Source organism: Hetaerina americana, unplaced genomic scaffold (assembly GCF_022747635.1).
Source record: "Hetaerina americana unplaced genomic scaffold, ioHetAmer1.1.p SCAF_9, whole genome shotgun sequence".
In the NCBI taxonomy this organism is placed as follows: Eukaryota; Metazoa; Arthropoda; class Insecta; order Odonata; family Calopterygidae; genus Hetaerina; species Hetaerina americana.
In genome coordinates, this window is record NW_027287538.1 from 42,329,122 (window position 1) to 42,341,402 (window position 12,281).

Here is a 12,281-nt window from a genome sequence, read left to right on the forward strand (position 1 = left end):
AGAGTGAGAAAATAAAAAAGTATTGTCCACCATCAGTAACAGCATCATTGTAATAAAACGTCACGTGGAACTAAATGAAATCCCTTTAACTGACCACCACAAGTAGTCTTGGCAATTCGTGAATTGATTTGGTTGTTTAAAATACCTTAAAAATCGACGACAGCACAAGAATCTGAGCAAAGCAAATTATACAGTTACTTACACGAACGTGTTCAAATTTCATACACGGAAATTCCTAGCTAGGAATTACCATGCGAATTAATGGATTGAACACAGCAACGGAGGAACTTATTTTTATCCGCTTATTTAAACAGTAACTTAGCTAAATTTGTCCCTTCTGTATTTTAAAAAGTATATCAAGCAAATATTACGGCAAATTATTAAGACTAATTATTAAAATTACGACCATAGGAATATAGTGTCACCATACATGGAATATATCCAATTTATATCATAATTCCTTTCCTTTGGCAAATTGGATGTTTACAATTTTAAAATATAGTTTACAATTCCAAAGTTTGGTGAACAATTTGACCGGCGGTCACCTCTGGGCTGACCACTACGGGTTTACGGGTGGAGGGAGCAGGCAGGGTCGGCGTCCAGCCCAGCTATCGGTATTGCACATGGTACCTAAATTTTATTGGGTGCCCAGGCATTTTCCGTTTCCTCATCTTTTCTACATCCTAACAGATACTTAAATTTGAATGCCGTTGAGGCATTTTCCTTTACTCTCTTTCGAAACGAACTTTTTATCCCACCAATTTTATCTGTCCTCTTTTTTTGTTGAACAGTTTCATTACTTGAAGCGAGATTGTGTAGTGTCACCGAAAAACTCATCCCTGCGGTGTACTGCAAGTCAGCCATGTAAAAGGTGAACGAAGATTTTTTTTCGATCACTACCCCTTATTTCCAAGAAAACGTAATTACCACCCTTGTCGAAGTAATTCGATGTAGTAGGTGCCTAATTCCAAAGCTTGATATACTCTACGGCCTCTAATCCCCCCAGGGATAATTCCATTCCAAGTCAATTTATATAAATTGGCAACATTTTGGTTGCACAAAAGGCATGAAACCGATCCATGTTGAGCTGGTATCGATGTGTACATTTTTTTAAAATTAAAATTTCAAAATATTATACATCGGACTTTTGGCTTAAACACGACTAAACCTTTGATGGTCCTTACTCAGGAAATATCATGCTTTTAATCTTAAGCTCGGCCATACTACTTTATAACCAAGCTTAATCAATCCAAGATCAATCCAACACGCGTGAAACGTGAGCGGGTGTTTTTCCCGGTGACTAAAATAATGAAAAAGTATCACAATGATGTTAAAATCGATAATATACTTGGACTGAGATTGTAAATCGTAAGAAAAGATAGCTAACTTCCTTGCTCTCACAAAATTATTAAATCTACTTCACGGAAATTTTCCAAAGAAAGATAACTACTTAAAAGTGATAATTAAACACTTAAGTTGCTCGAAAAATGTTATTTTCATATCGGTATCCGGTTTCCCACACTTTACCACTCGGATAAATTTTCAGTATACACACAGAACGGGCAATAATTTTATAAGTGACACATGGAAACAATTGAAAAATGCATTATTATAATTTTAAAATTTTTCGAAATCTAATGCACTTTTTTCTTCAAATCTTTAAAAACCTATTAATACTTGGTCTAATACAAACAAAAGCTTTTCATGGAAAATTATTAGGTGATGGAAACTGTAAAGTTCTCCTGAATACTATATCCTGAATAGTTTTCATATATTTATCACAAGAAAAGGAAAGCGTCAAGACACTCAATGAAAGAACAGTTAAACATTAAATCATTAATAGTAAAATTACATTAGATGGAACAGTTCGTACACAGTTTAAAGTATTCATATACGTCGTACTTCCTTTTTGTCTATTTTCTTTGCTATTACCACACCGGGATGCATTCACACTAGTAGATTTGTTTTTTATTAAGAAATATTTACAAATGTATACTGAATTTCTTGGTTGAGTAATAATTACTGAAAAGATTGCCAACCAATGACATCGATTCAATCGAATACCGAGTCCACTGACCTGCAATTAGGCTTCGCCAAAATCCTTTCTTCTGCTCGTTTTAGGAATTTACGATAAAGAGCCCAGACAAGTTGAAAAATCACTTGACACACATTACTGAATGCCAATTTTCCCGTTCTTAATTAGGGCAGTCAGCCCAAGATTTCACCTCATGAGAACGCCAAAAAGAGCTTTATTAAACGAGACATTTATACGCATTGGACCGAATCAAATGCATCTGGCAAGCGAACGAGGCCTTAAGAAAAAAACCTCATAGATATATAGGACCACATAATCGCGCCAGATAACCGGGCCAACAAGATACACTTAACCATCTCTTGATTAATGTAATTAAAGGAAGGAATAATTTGTGCAGTCTCAGTTTATGCCTATATCGAGTAATGGATCACTTTCACCGAAAATGGTCCAAAGAGTTTCCTATTAAGGGATTTCACGTATGATGGAGATGATTGAGTTTTGTACATCTAGTTCAATGTTTTCATAAGTAAATTAATTCCACTTACCACTAGCGAGGCCTGGGACTCCGATCTGGTCTGTGGCGAGGAGAATTTCTAGGAGGTATCCTCTCGCTCTGAAATCGAAAAAATGAATTGCATTCATAAATAGTATTGTATACACATGTGACGTATTTTAAAAATGTTTACTAAATTAATTCACAAAATATATATCATTTTATTTTATAAATTAAACGAATTCACCGAATGTTTCGAAACATACGACAAGGTACAAATTCTGTTTCGAGCTTCTGTGAAATTAATAAAAATTAATAATTAATTCTCCTGCCTATAAAGATGAACACCCAAATCATTTGGGTTCAATGTATCACACAGTGAAATAAGAGTAGTCACATTTTATTCACCGAAATTACAGATTTACAAATTATTACTTAAGTAAACAATGGTAACAAGCACCATTTTCAAATGAAATTATTAAGTACAAACGGACACATAATAACAATATATTGGGCTACTTTTTCACAAATAGTTCCTAGCGCTTTTAAAGCGTACCGTATACATACTGTAATTCTAGCCCGGCGAAATGCAAGGATATATAAAAATTCACAAAAATCCTATTGAAGATAACGCCTTAGAATTTAATTACTCCATGACTTCACTCTATGTTAGTCAATTTTCTCCTTTAAAAACTTGTTGATCCAGGAAAATTATGATTACAGATATGAATTTCAACATCAGACAATTTGCCAATCATACGTTCTGACAAAGGAAATATCTTTTTAAAACAAAAATAAAAGACTTCATGGACATAACCTCTCTCTAAATATGTCTGCGTTAATTAATCTGCTAACGTATATGATTTACATGAAAAAGTACATGAAAAAGTACCGAACAGTGCTCCAGGACTAGCACTAAACCCACGCCAAATCATCGTCATTTTTAATGTTACCAATCCGAGAATTGATTTGAAGCAACTCTTCAAACTACTCTTGTTCCTTCTGTGCCTTCATTCCCTCATAGTTTCCTCACGGCGGAGTATTTAATCATCTGTTCCTCGCAGCTCATCTGTCACCTTGTGACATAAATCTTGCCCCTCATAGTTCCCTTAATTACGTTCACAAACAATCATACTTCAGAGTTTTCCTCTTCTCCGTATTCCTGTTTCTCTCTTCACCCATTCCTCGAAGTATTTTGTCATACGTATGCTACTGAATATTTCCTTTTTAATCATAATCATACTTAATATTTCAAATGGTTGTAACAGTAAAATTGAAAGTCTTCAGGTTAAGAAATTTTTTCTCTATACTGACAAAAATAAAATAACATAGCAACTTGTGATATTTTACTCCGTAATTTTCTTTTTTCCCGCAAAAAGGCTACAGCCATCTAAACTCTGCCTTACCAGCAAAATAGAAAATGGGTTTTTCACACAACTTCGAAAGAATCAAACCCTTAAATACAAGCAACTGAGGTTTTCACAAATTACGCTAGAAACTCCACCTGGTTTAGCAAAGAAACAGAAGTTAGGTATACGACAAAACGATGAAAACTTTATCCAGTTGATATCCTAGAGCATCTGCATTGAGATTTGTATAAAATTAACATTTGATACCACTTAGCGACTACGTTCGAATCAAGCTTCAATAATAATTTTATCATCCGGTATTTCATTCCGGCGTTGTAATTGTAGTTGCGGTGCACGCATAAATATGCTGCGTCAGAATCCTCCGACTTTATCCACTCTTAACCAAGATCATAGTGATTCATTCTGCTTAGCCCTTCTTTTCAAAGTTTTTTTTTTCAAGCTGAAAAAGTTTTGGTCCTCCTTTCGAAGGCAAACAGAAGCGGTCTGCCCCACTGGAAATCAAATTTATTTCGCTTCGTCGCTTCTTTCAAACTACCCGACTTATTATCTCCCTCCCCCGGGTCCCTCCTCCTCCGCTCTCCCTCCCCCCTCCCCCATTTCCCCTCATTTATCCTTCAAAGTACCCCCCTTTTGCAGCGGCACGGAGTTCACACTCATTCCGCCCGCGGAGAGCTGTCGGTTGTGTTCTTTTTTTCCAGTTCTCCGCGCAGCAACCACCTGCGCTCTCCTCGCCCTCTCCTCGTTCTAGAGAAAGATAAAAGGGCCGAATGGAGCATTTCCCAAAGTCTCAGCGGCGCCTTGCAAGTACGGAGGAGATTATTTGCAATTGTTTCTTCTTCCCGGGATAAAAATAAAATACGCAACCTGGAAGCTTTTCATTTACCCAGCGAGGGAGAAGTAGATGACAGATCCACTTCTTCGGGGCGCCAAGTGTTTTTGAAAAGGATAAAAAGAGTTCCTGTGCGCAACACTTTTTAAGTTTTTTCATCCCTTGATTGCCTCGAAAAAAAATGCGTCCCTTCGGAACAAGTGACTCCCTTTCAAAGAGAAATTCAGAGTTTCTAACCACACTTTTACGATCGCACAACACTTCGTTCGCAAAATAATGAGAGTGAAAATCCGTACGCACCTACAATGACATTTGTATGAGAAAAGTTCATCGGTTGTGCGTAGCCGAAATGTTTTAAGAGTATTTCAAAAGAAAAATGATTATCAAGCTAATAACGTACTAACAACGAGTAATTGGAAAGAATGATAAAAAATGCATTTCATATAAATGCCATCACGTAAGAGCTGTAACTTTGCCAAATCCATAATTTAAAAAATTTGAAATTTGTTCAATATGATACTTATGGTAATGTCAAATGGATTTTTAGACTTCAAAATTTTTTAACTATAGACCATTGGCCATTTACTGTAGCTATTGTAATTTTACAATATCATTCTCAGATAATTCTGATATAATTCATTTAGAAAAACTGCTAGCTTTGATCGTGTCGCCAGAGATGTCAAAGGTAAGGGACCCATTACATAGGGCAAATAGCATGGATATGGTACTAGTTCGGAAATAGAAGTTGATCAAATTATTCCGCTATGTAATAATACAAAAGTATTTATAGCAATGCGAAAACGTTCAAGATGTATGGACAATGTTTTTGTACAAACATTGAAGAACAAATGGAAAAAACTGTCTATAACGGGAAGACCCATGTGTTTGATCTAAACAGTTTCTCTTATACCAGTGCATAAGAGACTTGAGAGACTACGTAATATTCATGCATTGCGATTATAATAAGTGAGATTCATGCATTGCATTTTTGTGAGACTGAACTCGAATTGGTTTAATAAAACCGTTTCAGTTATTATATCACATTTGCACGTACAAAAAGCGCCATCAGCCATGTGAAATAACAAGTGTTGCCATAACATATTCTAAGAAAGATACACAGCGGCATGGTTTTTAAATATACACATTTTTCGTTTTCCTGTCTTGACATAGTAAACACTTAGTCCAATTGGGCCAATAAAGTGACATAAAAGATCTAGTCCAGTTTCCGTAATTAAGAGATTTCATTATTTTAGTGATATACTGAATTGATACTTCAGATTCAGGATACAACCGTGAGAGAGATCACATAAAATTTCCATTCCCAACTCGAACTTAAAACTCACCAGTAATGATATTTTAAATAGTCAGCGAAGAGCGCAGGAGTATTAACTTTCCGTTATATTCGTCAATGTACGAGTTAAAACTTGCGAATTTCCCTTAATACTTGTGATTATCAAGTAGTGCTTTGAACTGAAGTGCAATAAAATGAAGAATTGTTTCTACAGGCACGATAAAGCCGATACTAAGAGAGGGAATAGATAATTATAGGCAGAGGAAGGTAGATAATAAGGGACATGTGTCTCTAGCCAATTTCTGAAGACATTTACCGTTATCTCTAAGCTAACAAGAGGAAGAGCAGAACCTCCGTAAAGAGTTCATTACAGCACACGAGCATCGTCTTCCTCCCGTAGCTTGGAACCCTCTCCGTGGACGAGGAGATGATGAGTAATGTCAACTCCTTGAGTCATCGCCCGAACGGTGCCGACCGACCGCGATAGAACGAGCACGGATCCGAGTTCCCGGTGGCGCACTCAAAACGTCCAACCGTGTAACGACCTCGAATTAAAGAACACTACATTTAACGCCTGGGGAATGCCGTAAGTCACGTCAAACACACATTCACACACACACAGACGCGGATGTGCACCACGATTGTCACGGCAACGGGTGAGGACGAGGGAGCCTGTAGGGTTGCATAAATAACAAGAGACGGGATGAGGGCGAGGCGGTGGGCGACTTGAGCCTTCCCCCGACCATCCTCCCCCCTCGCCCAGAGACCAGCGCACACAAAAGAAGAGAAGATATGGCCGAGAGATTTGTCACAGCTCCATCCCCCCGCGCTCATCGATCGCACCTCCTTCCCATCGCCTCTCCATTCCTTTTCCTTTCCCGGAATCATTTCTCCGATATCCCGCCCCCGCTATAAATTTTCCGACATTTTTCAATGCCTTAACTTCTCCGTCATTTATACTGGAATTCCGCTCGTGCGAGAGTTCCAATCGACCATTGAAGACCAAGAACGGAGCTCATTACCCAATCAACATACCAGGAATTTAATGAAGAGCAAAGGCAATTAATTAGCATGGTTCTGTGGGCATTATGGGGTGATTCCTCGGCGAGGTTACTCAATAGTAGATCAGTCATCATCCTATTAGACAAACTGAGAAACGTATGTTATTTACACTGACCGAAAATCCCATTCTCAATCATCGTTACATCTCACTTCAAATAACTAAACGTACATAATGAAATATCTATGCCTAAAAAACGCATTTCTGTGAACTTTTTCAAAAATAATACACACGTGATAACTACATTTAAAAGATGGCCTAAGGAGCAATGAAATCATTGTAGCCACTACATCCATCTACTACTTATGGCTACATATTTATAACAGTAGCCCTGAGCATTCTCTTAAAATTATACTTAAAAAGAAACATTTCCCATAAGAGATTGATGATTATACTAGGCAATGGAGGCGGGGAATTTTTATTAATCAATTGCATTTAATTCTATAACATCATTAAGAAACTGCATCATCAACTAGATACGCTAAAAGTTAACGATACTGCTTTATAACACGTACATAAATTAGCAGTAATGATGTATGAGCTAGTGTTTTCCAGGCGCCGTTTGAACAAATGGAATAACCTCAGGCTAATGCCATTATTCTGATCTCCAATAGTACGGAATTCATTAATTAGTCTAATTAAAAACGTCCACAGCATATTTAGTTGAAAGCAATTCTTTAAGCCTCGTGTGAGATCAACTTTTGTGCTTGAAAATTGCTATAGGTTTCATTTCTCTTGTGTCTAAACAGCAAACAAGTGGTAATGGAAAAACCTATTCAGGTTCTTACAATTTGGCCTGATGAAGTGACTCGAATACGAATGCTTTATTTGAAAACTACCAAGGTGGAAAATTTGCACACTTTATATAACATACCACAGTAAAATACAAATAATTAAACACGCCTAAAATTTCATATTTTTGACATTAAGTAGTAATACGTATAATCGTGTTGTAGGTAATGTAAATAAATCATAAACAATGAAAACTATTTGGAAGTTTTCGTAGAGAAGGGAAGGGAAAATATGGGCCTATTTGTTATTCTCATGATATTGACGTAAAAGTACACAGCATAAATAATTTTATAATATTGGTTGATTTTAAATGAAATGTTATTCAACTGCTTTAATGGATTTCCTTGCGTTTCAATGCAATGGAAAACGATTAAGGATATCTTAAATACATAAGTTCAAGAGTTTAAATAATTTATAAATCATCGAACGAATTTTCTTCCTAAAAAACGTTCTAAAATGTATCCCATTTCTCTTCCTCTTCAGTTTCCCATCCAAGAACGATAGTAGTCTGAAATTTTTCAGGCCTAACGAATAAACGAGATATTTTTTCTTCAAAATTATTTTAATTTCTCAACAGCGATACTCTAGCTTTTTAACCTTTCCATAGAATAGATGGCATATGTCTTTATTTTGCAATTTCGCCTTACAGTTTGTCAAGTAATGATGCTTCATACTCTCTCATTATTGTTTTACCCTTTAAAAAAATAATTGATGAACACAATCTGAGACTATCCCAAAAAATAGTCGCCATCACCTTCCCGGCCAATGGAGCTGTCTTCGCCTTTTCCGGAGCAGGTTCACCCGTGACATTCCACTGTTTTGACAGTTCATTCGTCCCAAGAGTGAAGTGGTGGATCCGAGTTTCATCTACAGTTATGAATCGATGCAAATATTTACTCGCTTCTCTTGAACTGCTCCAATAGGGCATTTGAAAAGTTCATTGAATGGGTTTTTGGATAAAATGATCAAACGCGGCACCCAACGCGCAGATAGCTTATTCATATCCAATTCCTCAGTCAATATATGAAAAAGCCGTTCTTTTGATATACCCATAGCCTCTGTTCTCTAACCTTATTTCGACGGTAGTCCAGTAACATTTAGTAAACTTTTTCGATGTTATCGGCGGTTGTCGAAGTTTTTGCCACTCCAAAACACTCATCATTAGCCAAGCTGGTACGGCCATGTTTCAATTCAGCTTCCCAATATGTCACGGTCGTATATGATGCTGCAGAGTCCCCGCATAGCATCCAACTCGTTTTTGATTTGAGTAGGCGAACTGCCTTTCAAAAACAAATATTTAATGATAAAACGATACTCAATATTTCCAATTTTACAAAAACGCTCACGACTCAATCAAACGATTGTCAAATAACAAGTGCGGACCCAGGATAGCTGAAAGTTTGGTGAGTACTTTTCAACGCATGCGCAAACACATCCCAAACTTTGGTTGCAAATGGCTGCCATTTTCATGTAAAGGTAGGAAACCTTTCATACGACCCCCGTTCATTTTTAATCAGGTCTAACACTCAATTTCCCATTCACTGTATAAAAGCTCATTTCATAGACAGGCTTTACCTTACAACGAGGAAATATATGTTATCTTTTCATCGCTCCTTTAGCATTATACGAATCCCAACCAGTTTGTTCATCCAAACTTCCCTGCCATACGTCCTTATTCCCTCATAACATGAAGACACTTTGAGGTTGGCTGGATTGCCACATAACGCTCCGCATAATTCTCTTATTTCCCTCCGTTTATGTAGACGCCGACGCAAATACAACAAATTTGTCCTTTTCCGTAGAAACCAAGGAAATAGATTCATTCTGGAGAGATAGGGACTTGAAGAGGGATTAGAGGGCGTTCCAGTCGGTGGATTGGAAGGAAAACAAACGCACAATGGATGCACTTAGAGCGACTTAGGGGATGGAGGGCTGGGGAGGGCCGTAAATGCAGACGGAGACGAGGATGGGATGGGAGAGAGAGAGCTTGGAGGGGTGGAACTGCTAAACCCCATCCCCGGGCCTCACACCCCCACTTGCCCTCATGCTGCAAGAGGCGGGGTCAAGAGGTCGGCTTGATGTATTGCAAGGGCGGTCGTGTGTCTCCGTCGCAGTCATCAGGCTCTCCTCGATAGTCTTTTGTTTTCCCTTATCCCCCCTCCCCTCCCTCCTCCACTACTTCTTCTCTTCCCTAAACTTCTTTATATTTTTCGCCGTCGCGCCACTCCTCCCGCGGGATTCCTACGGGGGAGGGATTACGAAAAGAGCGGCAAGAATGAATGAAAAAGGAGAGAGACGGCAGTCTAGAGAGACTAATAGACTTGGCTCGCATAAAAGTAAGGGGAGCACACTACACTGTGATTAATAACAGACAATCGTCATTAAACGTTCTCCGTTACTTTTTTTTCTTTTTCTCCGCCCGCGAGAATGCTCTGAAAACGATCTTCCCTTTGACCTGCTTTCTTTTCTTTGCGCATATGCATCTACAAATCGATGATTTTGCCCATTATTTCACCATCGCCCGTGTAACCCATTGTCTGCCCCTAAAGACGCATAAATACACCCCTATAAACTTCAAGCGCCGAATCCCTTTTTTGTATGACACATATCCCAGGTCGTATTCTTAAGGCTACCCGTTCCAATTCATACGCATATCTTTGAACCATAACGTAAATAAACCGTGGAAGTATCTATGCACTGATAGAAAAATTGTAGATATCATTCAATATCTTCGGTAAATACGAGTATTTTTAAAAAATTCTGAATTATGAGTTTTTTCTAAGACTCTGGCATCTATCAATTAATTCATGGTAGGATAAATCGACATCTTTCGTATAAACTTCAAATTAAATGTAAACCGCTCCAACAAAACAAAAAAATCTCACTTGGTTAATAAACAAGGAAATAATTTATCACCTATTAATTAACATAACCAGCTAGCAAAATGTAGTCTTTGGGATATCAAATTCACTAATTACTGCCAAATATAATTCATATGGGGAGGAGTGAAAAAGGTGAAATAACGAAAAATGTGAAATGGACAGAGAGAAGATCAAATAAGAAAATGTTGGGGGAAGAGAGAGGATTGTTGGCGAAGATCCAAAGGAGACACGAATGGTGGATGCAGAGCATTTTCATTGGAGATGGGTTGCTGAAGACTGTGATAGAAGGGAGAACGTTAGGTGGGCAAGGTAAGCGTGCCATGCAGCACGGAATAAATGAAGGGAGTAAGCTTGCGGAATAAAAACAGGGTTTGCCGTAGTGTCGGGTGTAAGGTTGTGTTTTGTTGGAAGAGACTAAGAAATGTAAATTTATCCAACCGGTACACCAAAAAATCTACCTTAAACAATAAATACCTAAGTAATTGATCAAAATAACCGTTTCCTAATGAATTAAAGGGGTTTGCAGATTTCATAACCCGCAACTACCATTTTGAAAGTCGTAGGAGCGTGAGTAATGTGCAATTTTATGTGATATCAAATTTAGCAACAGGAAATGAGTTCAATGTGTGCACAAAATTATTCAAATAATCGCAAAATAAATATTGACCAAATTATTTACTAAACTATTTCCAGCAGTTGGCGTAAAATTGTTGTTGGTTCATTATTAGAATGTTTTCAAAAATGTGACTTTTTACCATAACAGACGTTAATGAAATTGTTTAATTTGTGTTCCGGGAAATAAGATGCACATCATTCAATCACATGCCGATACTACGCACCATTATTCGCAGTTTTATTGTTGAAAGCAATTTGGAAAGTTTCAGGATACATTTTCGTTTTTCAGCGGGCTCGGGAACCATTTCAAACAGGCACCTGGCTTGGAACCCGGAAGTAATTTTTTACACAGAAAGTATGAATACAAATTTCAGAGCAGACGTTTTATTTTAAACTACCCTTATATTAAAAGTATTTTTTCACTCTATTTTTTCGTAAAATGTTATTTTCCTGATATATTTACAATGCCAGTATCTCTTCTTCTACTTTATAGTGAGTTGTTATTGTTACCTCATGACATTATCATAAGTATACGTATTTGGAAATTTGCCCAAGCTTTCACGCCCTAAGTTTTGATGTCAGAAGTTGTATTTTTTGGATGCACATGATTTTCATTATAATACTAAATTACTTTAGTTAAAACCAGTATTTATTCCTATTGTCATGTTGGATACTTTGCTAAAGAGGGCCGAAGAGAATTTTCCCTATTTCGTTCGCGATCACCATGGACCTTAAATTTTCTCCTTAGAACTCATTGTTGCGATTGGGAGTACGTATATTAAAAATCTTTATTACCCTCCAGCACTACCAAATATTAGGTACAATAACGGTGCTCGTTATTTTAATATTAAATTTTGAAGAATTGGCTCTGGATTCATGAATGTTAAAAATGGAGGCATCTGAAAATGTTAACG

The 12,281-nt window shown here is 37.3% G+C and overlaps 1 long non-coding RNA gene across 1 annotated transcript in view; it reads right to left on the minus strand.

Annotated features, from left to right (window-relative positions):
* Positions 1–2,580: 2,580 nt before the first annotated feature.
* Positions 2,581–12,281, minus strand: part of LOC139698972 (uncharacterized) — a 273,657-nt gene continuing 263,956 nt past the window's right edge. The window contains exon 3 of the long non-coding RNA XR_011703035.1: positions 2,581–2,648. This is a non-coding gene — a long non-coding RNA (uncharacterized lncRNA). The remainder of the gene's footprint in view (positions 2,649–12,281) is intronic.